This window comes from Bufo bufo, chromosome 5 (genome assembly GCF_905171765.1).
Source record: "Bufo bufo chromosome 5, aBufBuf1.1, whole genome shotgun sequence".
NCBI classification, from domain to species: Eukaryota; Metazoa; Chordata; class Amphibia; order Anura; family Bufonidae; genus Bufo; species Bufo bufo.
In genome coordinates, this window is record NC_053393.1 from 321,087,563 (window position 1) to 321,098,982 (window position 11,420).

An 11,420-nucleotide genomic window follows, 5' to 3' on the forward strand; every position below is an offset into this window, starting at 1 on the left:
AGGGAGAGCTTTGAGGGTCTGACATGGGTCACCCTTTATCCTCCCTAGTTTGGGTCCGGTCAGTAGCTCTTTTACTGTGTATACTATTGTTGCTCACATACAGCCGTGACATTATAATCCACCAAAACCGTCCTTTTTTGACATGGATCCGCTATCTGGCCTGGTTGACCGCATGCAGGGTCTTTATTTGGAAGTAGCGGATCTCCGTCAATCTATGACTCAGCTTCAAGCATTGGGCTCTGCTCCAGCTCATGGAGTCTGCTGCGAGCCAAAGGTCTCACTTCCGGAAACGTTCTCCGGGGGCAGTGAGAATTTTGTTCGCTTCAGAGAGGCATGCAAACTCCATTTCTGCTTGTGTCCCCACTCCTCTGTTAAGGAGGAGCAGAGGGTGAGGATTGTCATCTCCCTGCTCAGGGGTAATGTTTAGACTTGGGCTTTTTCGCTGCCATCAGGGGATCCCTCCCTTCGATCCGTGGAAAGATTTTTTGTGGCCCTGGGGCAGATTTATGATGACCCGGATCGTGTTGCTCTGGCCGAATCTAACTTACGTGTTTTATGCCAGAACAAACTGTCTGCGGAGCTTTATTGTTCTGAATTTCGGAGATGGGCAGCTGATTCGGGTTGGAATGATGCTGCACTCCGGAGTCAGTTCTGTCATGGTCTCTCAGAGAGATTGAAAGATGCGTTTGCTTTCCATGAGAGACCAACGTCCTTAGAGTCTGCCATGTCATTGGCGGTACGCCTTGACAGGCGTCTAAGAGAAAGAAACGAGACCTCTCTGTCCTGCCATTGTCAGTCTAGGGGCAGTGGTGTGGACTCATTCAGTGTGCAGGGGCCTCATCCTGTCTCGCTCCCCTCTGAGGAGGAGCCCATGCAGCTAGGTCGACTTGCCCCTGATAAAAGAGGATTTAGTCCTCAGAGTATGGTGTGTTTTTGTTGTGGGGGCATAGGTCATTTGGCAAATGTTTGTCCGTCTAGGAGATTCTTGAACTGTACTAAGAGCGATAATAAGAGAAAAACCTCAAAAGGTAAATCATCAAATTCTGCTTCATCTGCTACTTTGGGCAAAGTTGATGTAGGAATTGATGCTTTTCCTCTGACCTGCAGTTCCCGTTTTCTCCTGTCTGCCAGGGTGGCGCTAGAGAGCAAAGTCATTTCTTGTGAGATTTTTGTCGATAGTGGAGCGGCCGTCAATCTTATTGACACTCAATTTGTAGCCATGCATGGTTTTCAGGTTTGCACATTAGAAAAGGATATACCTGTTTTTGCTATTGACTCTGCTCCACTCTCACAGAGATCTCTGAAGGGCATTGTTCACAATATCCGGCTAGCTGTAGGTGACACTCATGTGGAGGATATATCTTGTTTTGTCCTTAACGGATTGCCTTCTCCTCTAGTTTTGGGGTTACCCTGGCTCACTAGACATAACCCCACTATTGATTGGCAAGGAAGGCAAATAAATGAGTGGAGTGACTTTTGTAGAGAGAATTGTCTCACAGCGACTTTTGCAGAGGTGTCTACTAAAACTGTGCCATCATTTCTCTCTGATTTCTCGGACGTGTTTTCCGAGAGCGGTGTTCAGGAGCTACCTCCTCACCGGGAGTTTGACTGTCCCATTAACCTCATTCCCGGCGCCAAGCTGCCAAAAGCACGCCTCTACAATCTCTCACAACCGGAAAGAATCGCAATGCGAACTTATATCTCCGAGAGTCTCGAGAAGGGGCATATTCGCCCCTCAAAGTCACCTGTGGCCGCGGGTTGTTTTTTTGTTAAAAAAAAAGATGGCTCTCTGAGACCTTGCCTAGATTTTAGGGAGCCGAACCGTATCACGATTCGCGATCCCTATCCCCTACCTCTGATCCCGGACCTCTTCAACCAAATTGTTGGGGCCAAGGTGTTTTCCAAATTGGATTTGAGAGGCGCGTACAACCTGGTCAGGGTCAGAGAGGGGGATGAATGGAAAACGGCCTTTAATACCCCTAACGGGCATTTCGAGAATCTCGTTATGCCTTTCGGCCTGATGAATGCTCCGGCCGTCTTTCAGCATTTTGTTAATAGTATTTTCTACCATTTAATGGGGAAATTTGTATTGGTGTATCTTGATGATATTTTGATTTTTTCCCCTGATGTTCAGACCCATCAGGATCATCTTTTTCAGGTTCTGCAGATTCTGCGGGAAAATAAATTGTACGCCAAGCTGGAGAAATGTCTTTTTATGGTATCGGAGATTCAATTTCTGGGTTTTCTCCTCTCTGCTTCTGGTTTTCGCATGGATCCGGAGAAGGTCCGTGCTGTACTTGAGTGGGAGCTTCCTGAGAATCAGAAGGCATTGATGCGCTTTCTGGGTTTTGCGAACTATTACAGAAAGTTCATTTTGAATTATTCCTCTGTTGTCAAACCCCTTACTGACATGACAAAAAAGGGGGCGGATTTTTCCTCTTGGTCGGAGGAGGCGCTTGCAGCCTTTTCTAAGATTAAAGAGAGTTTTGCGTCTGCTCCCGTCTTGGTGCATCCCGATGTTTCCTTACCTTTTATTGTTGAGGTGGATGCTTCCGAGGTGGGTGTGGGTGCGGTTTTGTCCCAGGGCCCTTCTCCTGCCAAATGGCGACCCTGTGCCTTTTTCTCTAAAAAACTCTCCCCGGCAGAGAGAAACTATGATGTGGGAGATAGGGAGTTGTTAGCCATCAAGTTGGCTTTCGAGGAATGGCGCCATTGGTTGGAGGGGGCCAGGCACCCTATCACCGTTTTTACCGACCATAAGAATCTGGCATACTTGGAGTCGGCCAGGCGTATGAATCCCAGACAGGCCAGATGATCTCTGTTCTTCTCCAGATTCAATTTTGTTGTTACATTCCGACCTGGGATAAAAAATGTGAAGGCTGATGCTCTCTCTCACTGTTTTCCGGGAGGAGGAAACTCCGAGGACCCGGGTCCCATTTTGGCGGAGGGGGTAGTTGTTTCTGCTCTATATTCCGATTTGGAGGCCGAGGTCCAGGCTGCCCAGACTGAGACACCTGCCCGTTGTCCTTCTAGGAAGTTGTTCGTGCCTCCTGAGCTACGTCACAAACTCTTTAAGGAGCATCATGATACGGTTCTTGCTGGTCACCCCGGGAGTAGAGCCACGGTAGATCTCATTGCTCGGAGATTTTGGTGGCCGGCTCTTCGTAAGTCGGTGGAGGGTTTTGTGGCTGCTTGTGAGACGTGCGCTCGCGCTAAGGTCCCTCGTTCACGGCCTTCAGGTTCCCTTCTTCCGTTACCCATACCTTCCCGTCCTTGGACACACCTGTCCATGGACTTTATCACGGATCTTCCTCGTTCCTCGGGGAAGTCGGTGATCCTGGTGGTGGTGGACCGTTTTAGCAAGATGGCTCATTTCGTACCTTTCCCTGCTTTACCCAATGCTAAAACGTTGGCGCAAGCTTTTGTCGACCATATTGTTAAATTGCACGGCATTCCCTCTGATATTGTTTCCGATAGAGGCACGCAGTTTGTGTCCAGGTTCTGGAAGGCTTTCTGTTCTCGCCTGGGGGTTCGGCTGTCCTTCTCTTCTGCTTTTCACCCGCAGTCGAATGGTCAGACTGAGCGCCTCAATCAGAATCTGGAGACATATTTGCGCTGTTTTGTGGCAGAGAACCAGGAGGATTGGTGTTCATTTCTCCCTCTTGCTGAGTTTGCTCTGAACAACCCCAACGATTAGTCATGTTCATGCTAGAGCCCAGTCCTGATCATTATGTCCTCCTTTCTCAGAGACAGCAATTGCCCTATCTGTCTTGTATCCCTCTTACTTTACCTACCCCCTACTCTCTCTTTACTATAGTTAGAACCTGAGACCTGTATGTATGTTTATGTATGTGTATATACATATGTGTGTGTGTGTGTGTGCAGATATACGCGGGCACACATATATATATGTATGTGCACAATTCGTTCTATATCCATATCGTTTTACCTCCTTCACCACGTGTCAACAGTATATTATGGTCGCAACATGTAGACGCCAATAAAACCGTTATATTTATTTACAGATCCCTTGAAAAAGGTCTCTGACAGGACCGAAACGTTGGGACACATTACGGCCTACAAAGATATGTTGTTAATGCTCATATTACTATGATGGCGCGACCAGTCATATATTGACAAAACTTGTGAATATTCTTGTACCAATAATAAATTTGCAAAGCAAAAGACATTGGTGTGCCGTGGATTATCTCTCTATATATTCTGCGACGGAAGTCCTCTGCGAGCACCCACCATTATATCAAGGTGTGCGGACTCCACAATTTCCCTCAATTGAAGTTTTCCCTGTGGATCCAGCACCCAGACTATATGTCTCAGAACACTTTTTCATATGACCTTGAAGCTACTACCAACATCATCGCCCAGGTACAACTGGGGAATGATTTTCTACAAATTCCCTCACAGGAATGGAAAACCAGAGATTACACACGTGATCAACGAAGACTGGTTTCACTGCAGTTACATTGCAGTACACTCACCGAGTATCACAAAAGCGGTCGCATACCGAGGGGACTACGGTCCCATTTGCGTCCGACACTTTTTCGTGACGACCCTGATTTTTGCAATCGCTTTGAAAGCATACTTAACAAATGCTCTTTTGATTTAATGCTCCTGACCATAGACAAGGCTCATCAAACAATTGGCGAATTAACGAAACAGATTGAATCCACAGAGAACCAACTCTCAACAGTATTGCCACAAGAGGAGTGGACGAACCTAAAGGAGAAAACAACCAAACAGATTTCTGAGTTCCAGAAGCTGACAGAGAACAGGAAAAGAACAAAGTTCATCAGAGACGCGGAAGACTACCGCTCCAATCGAGTCTACAGGTGGAGGGATCCCAACTTTCGGCCACCACGAGATAATCGCCAACAACACTTCTCCGCAAGTTCCTCTGGATCCGAAAGCGACCGACCCTACAACCAATACAACTCCCAACCTTTTTTAGGACGAGGACGGACACGCCAACGCTACAACAGAAACGAACGCGGAGGGGCAAGAGGCACAGACACCGACAACAGGATCCAGACTCGCTCTCAGGTAAAGTTCAGAACTTAGTTGTCAATATTTCATCCATGAACTTATCTCCAGCACATATCTCAGTCTTGCAAAAAGGATTAACCTTTTGTCCCACCACTCCTCTTGACACATTTCATTTGGAATTAGAATTACAGCGATTTTTTCGCAACATAAGATTAAAGACACATTTTAACCAGGCAGACCCCATATCAATCCCATCACAAGCCAGCATCTCAGACCCTTTATCATTGAAGAACTTAGATCTCAGATTAAAAAGCACATTCATGCCTCCCAGAACTTACCACCCAGCAGAAACCTATATCTCTTTCACATACCAATCCATTCAACAGATCATTAAGGCCCAACAGACTGGCAAATTTAAACACACCAACAATCTCCCCATAGAAGAACAAAGGGCTATCACGGAATTACAAACTAACCAGGACATCATTATTAAACCTGCTGACAAAGGTGGCGCAATAGTAGTCATGAACAAGTCCATGTACATTAATGAAGTGCAAAAACAATTGAGTGATTCTACTACCTATCTGCCATTACCATCTAATCCAACATTTATGTTAGCCAAGAAAATTCAGTCCACCTTATCTCATTACCAAGAACTAGGCATAATTGATAGCAAAACAACAACTTATTTAACCAAACAACATCCAATAATCCCAGTTTTTTATATCTTGCCCAAAATACACAAGAACCTCAAGAACCCTCCAGGAAGACCAATCGTTGCCTCTACAGAATCTATCCTGTCCCCCCTCTCCATCTACCTAGACCGTATACTTACCCCACTCATCAAGACGTCAAGATCATTTATATTAGACACCAATGACTTCATCTCCAAAATTAAACAGATCCAACCAGAACCAGATACCATTTTGTTGACCATGGATGTCAACAGCCTTTATACGTCCATTGAACATGACAAAGGCATTAAAGCCACAGCACACTTACTTGCCACTGCCTCTACTTTATCTCCCACACAACAGGAATTTTGCCTATCTCTACTTACTTTAGTGTTGCAGGAAAACTACTTCCTCTTTGGGGATCAATACTACGTTCAAAAACGGGGTACCGCGATGGGGGCTAACGTAGCCCCGCCCTACGCAAACGCTTTTATGATCCACTTTGAGGAACAGTTTGTTTACACACATCATCTTTTTCAATTACATGCTAAAATATGGCTTCGATTTATCGATGATATTTTCTGTTTGTGGAGAGGTCCCATGTCAAGTGCTTTGCACTTTCACCACTACCTTGACAACATTTACCCAGAACTTGGTTTCACTATCATAACCAATACCGAGAAAATTAGTTTTTTGGATACCTTAGTCCTGAAGGATCCATCTGGTCACATTCAATTTGACCTTTACAACAAACCAACAGACAGGAATAGCCTACTACACTACACTAGTAACCACCCTAGAGCCACCAAAGCGTCACTCCCCAAATCTCAATTCACAAGGTTAGAAAGAATAGTAACAGATCCATCAACTTTACAACAGAGACAATTAGATATGAAGTCTAAATTCAGACAAAGAGGCTACCCCGACCAATTGATTACCAACAAATCTACAATATGCAAACAAACTACTTCACAAACCACTATTCCCTCACCACGGATACCATGCATTCTCACATACCACCCCCTTGCTCCAAAAATCCAACAAACAATCAGAAAACAATGGTCCATACTGTCACAAGCATACCCCGAGATCCCCGAGTTTCAGTCTCCTCCCATCACTTGTTATAAAAGATCACAAAACATTAGGGACCACCTCATCCGTGCAGACATTGGACCTTTAAATAAAATACCAAAACAGCGTTTTTTACAGAATCCAAAATATGGCACTTTCCCGTGCCTACACTGTGCGCAGTGCTCGAGTGTGATCAAAGGAAACTTTATCACACATCCACACACCGGTAAAAGATTCCCTATCAAAGGATACTATACCTGTGACTCTTCATTTGTTGTTTATTTAATTAAATGCCCGTGCGGACTTTGTTATGTGGGTGAAACCACGCAGCAAATAAGGAATCGTATCTCCAAACATAAATCCACCATCAGGACTGAACAGTTTTTGTTACCAATCCTAGCACATTTTAAGGAACACAACCATCAGATCTCATCCTTACGCTATCAGGTTTTGGAACAAGTCAATACCCCACGGAGAGGTGGTAACAGGATTAAAACATTGAAACAAAGAGAAAGTTTCTGGATACATCGACTGGACACTTTATCCCCGAGAGGCCTCAACCGGGAATGTGACTTTTACTGTGATTTTTAAATACTCAATCTCTAAACATTCATTCTTGTTTTTCGGTATTGTGGATTGATATGGCGTCATAATGTTATTTCGTTGATATTAATATGCATATACTTCTCCTTTATTTCAGGCTCCCTAGTTGGATCATAATCATAGTCAATATACAAGTTGGTGAGAAAAACTCCTTCCCCCCCCCTTTCTTTTTCCCCCGACTTTCCTTCCATCCTCTTCCCTTCAAGCCCCCCCCCCTCTTTCCCCTTCCCTTTTTCCCCTCCTCCATCCCTCCCTTCCACCCCTCCCTCTCATCATAGATTATAATATAGCATAAGATTATAGTATATATAAATACCTATATGCTGAGATACTTATCCACGAAATCTAGAACCATACAATGTGATCATTCGCCTCTTGTTTTTTGTTTTTTGTTTCTTGTTCCCTTTATTTATATATATTTTTTTCATTCTTCACATTTTAGCACGACGAGAATCGAAGCAATTGTTCAATTATACTTTATACTTTAAACCATTCTATCTACATATGTATGTGACCCCTCTTTCTTTACCTGAGATAACTTTCCCCATTCTTCTTAATTAAAGCGCTAGCATAGAACTATATATACTCCTTAACTTTAAAATGTCCTTAATATCCTTCTTTACAACTTTTCTTCACCAATTAGCAGACCGATCCATAGCCTATTATTCCCGTTTTCCAAGATACAACATGTTATACATCCCCAGCACAAGCTATCTTCTATTTCCGTCCCAGCACCCAGTGCGCATGCGCACACTGCGGCCCGCGGTCACGCGGCTCACATGACGTCACTGACGATCATGTGACCGGCTGAACCCGGACACAGGGCAAGAGCCCCTTAGTTTAAAACGCAAACAAACGCAGATACACATAGCGCCTGCACAAGCTGTTTGCTATCCGGCCATGGTGAGTCCATATGCGATGTTTATATTCAAACTGCTGCTTGAGTTTTCTACAGAGATTTCTCTTGATGCTGACTATACTTACCTAAATCTAATTAGTACATAGATCCTTGACTTAACTTTATGCCCCAACGATTAGTCATGTTCATGCTAGAGCCCAGTCCTGATCATTATGTCCTCCTTTCTCAGAGACAGCAATTGCCCTATCTGTCTTGTATCCCTCTTACTTTACCTACCCCCTACTCTCTCTTTACTATAGTTAGAACCTGAGACCTGTATGTATGTTTATGTATGTGTATATACATATGTGTGTGTGTGTGTGTGCAGATATACGTGGGCACACATATATATATGTATGTGCACAATTCGTTCTATATCCATATCGTTTTACCTCCTTCACCACGTGTCAACAGTATATTATGGTCGCAACATGTAGACGCCAATAAAACCGTTATATTTATTTACAGATCACTTGAAAAAGGTCTCTGACAGGACCGAAACGTTGGGACACATTACGGCCTACAAAGATATGTTATTAATGCTCATATTACTATGATGGCGCGACCAGTCATATATTGACAAAACTTGTGAATATTCTTGTACCAATAATAAATTTGCAAAGCAAAAGACATTGGTGTGCCGTGGATTATCTCTCTATATGCTCTGAACAACCGTCGTCATGAATCTTCTGATAAGTCACCATTCTTTGGTGCATATGGGTTCCATCCGCAGTTTGGGACATTCTCGGGAGGGGCTCTTTCTGGTTTACCTGAGGAGGAGAGATTTTCCTCGTCTTTGTCTACCATTTGGCAAAAGATTCAGAGTAATCATAAAAAGATGAGTGAGAGGTATAGGCGTGTGGCTGATAAGAGACGTGTGCCTGGTCCGGACCTGAATGTGGGTGATCTGGTGTGGTTGTCTACAAGAAATATTAAACTGAAGGTTCCCTCCTGGAAATTGGGTCCCAAGTTTATTGGGCCTTATAAAATCTTGTCAGTCATCAATGCTGTTGCCTTCCGTCTTGATCTTCCACGGGTTTGGAAGATACATAATGTATTTCACAGATCTCTCTTAAAACCATATGTCCAGCCCACAATACCCTCCTCTTTGCCTCCTCCTCCGATTTTGGTTGATGGCAATCTGGAGTTTGAGGTTTCCAGAATTGTGGACTCTCGCATTGTCCGCGGTTCTCTTCAGTACCTCGTTCATTGGAAGGGTTATGGTCCTGAGGAGAGGATGTGGGTTCCGGTGTCGGACATTAAAGCCACTCGCCTCATCAGGGCATTTCATAGGGCTCATCCTGAGAAGGTGGGTCCTGGGTGTCCGGAGTCCACCCGTAGAGGGGGGGGGGGTACTGTCACTACCAGAGCTTTGGGACGTTCTCACAGCTCTTTTTCTCCACCCCTGTGATGATGTCACTACTAGAGCTGGGAGGAGTTCTCACTGCTCTGTTTACTTTTGGTTTCCTTCCTCCCAGCTGTTCCTCATGCGTTTGATTTCCCTCTCTTTATATCACCCCTCCTCCTATTGTAGGGCGTGGATTATAGTTCTCATTTCAGTTGTAGCTCTTGCTTTAGTATCTTCACTTGTAGCTTTCAGTTCACTGGACCTGTGTTCTGCTGCAGCAAGCACTCCGGATATTGCCAGCTGTCCTTGGATCCGTCTTCTCTGCGGCTGCAACACCTTCAGCTAAGTGTACAGACTTTGTTGTGTACCTGATTATTTTCTGACTGGATCTGAGGTGGCCACGGTTCCCTCCATATACTGAGTAGGGCACCGGTGGCCGTGCCCCTTCCACTATTGTAGGGGTTACAGTGGTCATCAGTCTTAGGCACGTGGGCATGCCTCGTTCCGCCATTTGGATCCGGGCATGTGCTTTAGCAGCATAGGGAGAGATTTGAGGGTCTGACAGGGGTCACCCTTTATCCTCCCTAGTTTGGGTCCGGTCAGTAGCTCTTTTACTGTGTATACTATTGTTGCTCACATACAGCCGTGACATTATAATCCACCAAAACCATCCTTTTTTGACATGGATCCGCTATCTGGCCTGGTTGACCGCATGCAGGGTCTTTATTTGGAAGTAGCGGATCTCCGTCAATCTATGACTCAGCTTCAAGCATTGGGCTCTGCTCCAGCTCATGGAGTCTGCTGCGAGCCAAAGGTCTCACTTCCGGAAACGTTCTCCGGGGGCAGTGAGAATTTTGTTCGCTTCAGAGAGGCATGCAAACTCCATTTCTGCTTGTGTCCCCACTCCTCTGGTAAGGAGGAGCAGAGGGTGAGGATTGTCATCTCCCTGCTCAGGGGTAATGTTTAGACTTGGGCTTTTTCGCTGCCATCAGGGGATCCCTCCCTTCGATCCGTGGAAAGATTTTTTGTGGCCCTGGGGCAGATTTATGATGACCCGGATCGTGTTGCTCTGGCCGAATCTAACTTACGTGTTTTATGCCAGAACAAACTGTCTGCGGAGCTTTATTGTTCTGAATTTCGGAGATGGGCAGCTGATTCGGGTTGGAATGATGCTGCACTCCGGAGTCAGTTCTGTCATGGTCTCTCAGAGAGATTGAAAGATGCGTTTGCTTTCCATGAGAGACCAACGTCCTTAGAGTCTGCCATGTCATTGGCGGTACGCCTTGACAGGCGTCTAAGAGAAAGAAACGAGACCTCTCTGTCCTGCCATTGTCAGTCTAGGGGCAGTGGTGTGGACTCATTCAGTGTGCAGGGGCCTCATCCTGTCTCGCTCCCCTCTGAGGAGGAGCCCATGCAGCTAGGTCGACTTGCCCCTGATAAAAGAGGATTTAGTCCTCAGAGTATGGTGTGTTTTTGTTGTGGGGGCATAGGTCATTTGGCAAATGTTTGTCCGTCTAGGAGATTCTTGAACTGTACTAAGAGCGATAATAAGAGAAAAACCTCAAAAGGTAAATCATCAAATTCTGCTTCATCTGCTACTTTGGGCAAAGTTGATGTAGGAATTGATGCTTTTCCTCTGACCTGCAGTTCCCGTTTTCTCCTGTCTGCCAGGGTGGCGCTAGAGAGCAAAGTCATTTCTTGTGAGATTTTTGTCGATAGTGGAGCGGCCGTCAATCTTATTGACACTCAATTTGTAGCCATGCATGGTTTTCAGGTTTGCACATTAGAAAAGGATATACCTGTTTTTGCTATTGACTCTGCTCCA